Raw genomic sequence first — 2,448 nt, 5'->3', positions numbered from 1 at the left:
CATGAAGAGAACTAATGGTTTGAAGTGATTGAAATTTTAAATGATTAGGTTGTAGAGAAAATTTAAAATTACAAAGAAAATGTAACAAATAATCTAAATCTATAAATTTTGTGTATCAAAATAAGGGATTTGATTCAAAGCCAAAATCCCATTATTCTAAAGACACCATCAAAAAGTGTCAATATTTTGATAAGTTGACATATGTAGCTAAATAAAAATAAATTATTCCTCAAATAAATTTAATTTTTATTAATGTAGTTCATTACACTACGTTTTATTCTTTTGTTTTTTGTTTTTTTACCATTATGAGTTTTTGTTCTTTTAACCTAAATAATCACACTTCTTTCAATAACTATGACTACCATCAAAATTATGTTATCCATGTCAACAGATTTTAACTGTATTACCTCCTATTTAAATGATGAGAACTAAATTGATAATTAGAGCAAACTTAAAGGACTGAATCAATACAAATTAAACTTTAGGGACTTCGTTGGTGATTAACATAAATTTAAGAAACTGAAGTTTTATTATCCCCTCAATTATTAAATTATAAGAGTTCTCAAGTGGGCCCAATCTGCGTTCAACCGTTTCAACAACTTGACCGTTACAATTAATAAACAAACAAGTCACTCTTTAACTCCATATAAAACCTCGGATGCATGAAAATTCTGGCATTCGCTGAATTACACGAATCGATCGGCCACTCTCAGTCTCTCATTCCTTCCCAGAAAATCACTATCTCAGTCGCTCATTATTCTGACCCAGAAGATGAGTTACTTTTTCTACTTGGTCAATCACTATCTCAGCCGTGTTCTTGATTTTGCTCTAACATTCTTGGGTGATACTTCGTTTCATCTTCTGTTCCTGTTCCGAATGGCTGAAAGGGTTTCTTTTTGCAAGAAGAAGGCATACTCGTAGTCGGCGTAGTAGGCGTAGATGTCGTCGTCTAATGTTATCTATTTTAGTCATCTCCTGCTCCCTTTCTCCCTTGTTCTTCTACGTCATTTTCCGATTATTTTGACGCTTGTAAAAGGTATATTCTGAGGTGTGTTCTTTCCTTTCTAATCATCCAATTTCTCATCTGCCTCGTTCTTCATCTTCTGTTTACGAAGGGCTTCTTGTAGAATTTGTTCAGCCGAAGCAAACGTTCCCTCTGGTATATTTGAACATCTATATATTCTTTTTTTTTTCTTGTTTGATTAACAAATATAAAATCTTATAAATCTTTATTGTATTAACCCTGCGTAATGCTTGATATGAATTATGCAATGGCTTCTTGTTTTTCTTTTTTGATTTTATTTTACTGTTTATTATTTGTTAATTACAGCTTTTGCTTATTACGAACTCTTTTTTCGCATTTTTGTTTTAGAGAAGTCTTTGGTTTTGTCTCTTGCCAATATGTTTATGTTCCTGTTTTCTTCTTGGTTCTATTTGTATAAATTAACTATTTACTGATGTAGCCACAATATCATTTCACCATAAGCGAGTGTTGATTTTAATGGAACTATTGTAATTTAATTATCTTGTTGCTAGCTTATCCTAGGTACACTAAGAGTGTGTGTGTGTGTGTGTGTGTTTGTTCATCTATATTCATAATTTTTCATGTTTGACTAATAAATATATATAACATCTTATGTATCTTTATATTACACTGCGAAATGATTGACATGAGTATGCACTGATTTCTTTATTTTTTTGGTTTGATTTCACTGTTTATCTTTTATTACATTTTTTGCTAATGATTTAGAGAATTAAAGTCTTAGGTTTTGTCCATGCCAACAGGTTTATGTTTCTGTTTCTGTTTTCTTCTTGGTTCTATTTGTTTGAATTATCTATTTGTAGCTAACCACAGTATGTGTGTGTTGAAAGGCCTATCAAGTTTATGATTTATCATTTTCTATCTTTTCCTTTAGCAGATCATAGCCACTTTCTTTTTCATCTCCAAGAAGAGGAAGATATCAACGACGAAGGCAGAGATTTTCTTTAAAATGGATGCAGATTTTTACATGTTACTGTAATGCCTCATTATGCCTTATTCAAATACACTGTGTGAAGATTTTATATTTTTTCTTGATGAACAGAATATGGATATGCTCGATTATGGGCCACAATGAGTGTAATGCCAAAATATAATGTTGCATTTTGAAGTCTCAGTTGAGAAGTTAACCTTTGCATTTGAATTATGCTCTCCGAATTACTCTCATGTGATTCCTTTTATTCATAACTTATGTTATATATACTTTAGAGGCCTAACTAACCTAACTCTTATTTCTTTGGAATTATTAATAGACACGCCGATTAGATTAACCGTTAATTAATTATACCTCAAGAAATCAATATCAGTCGTTTTATTTAATTTCAAGTTCTAATTTAATGGACCATGTGAGAATAATGAGTATATATGTTTATCTAATTGACCTATTTGTCATGTGAATTTCACTTTTT

General features: G+C 30.8%; 1 long non-coding RNA gene across 1 annotated transcript; it reads left to right on the top strand.

Moving 5' to 3' along the window:
* Positions 1 to 695: 695 nt before the first annotated feature.
* On the top strand, positions 696 to 2,169 carry LOC129290480 (uncharacterized). Its single transcript, XR_008588392.1, has 2 exons — positions 696 to 1,159; positions 1,920 to 2,169. It is a non-coding gene; the product is annotated as an uncharacterized LOC129290480 (long non-coding RNA).
* Positions 2,170 to 2,448: the final 279 nt, after the last annotated feature.

The sequence above is a fragment of the Prosopis cineraria genome, unplaced genomic scaffold (genome assembly GCF_029017545.1).
Source record: "Prosopis cineraria cultivar Desert tree isolate PC_DT_omini unplaced genomic scaffold, ASM2901754v1 PC13, whole genome shotgun sequence".
NCBI classification, from domain to species: domain Eukaryota; kingdom Viridiplantae; phylum Streptophyta; class Magnoliopsida; order Fabales; family Fabaceae; genus Prosopis; species Prosopis cineraria.
This window is presented reverse-complemented; position numbering and strand designations above follow the sequence as displayed.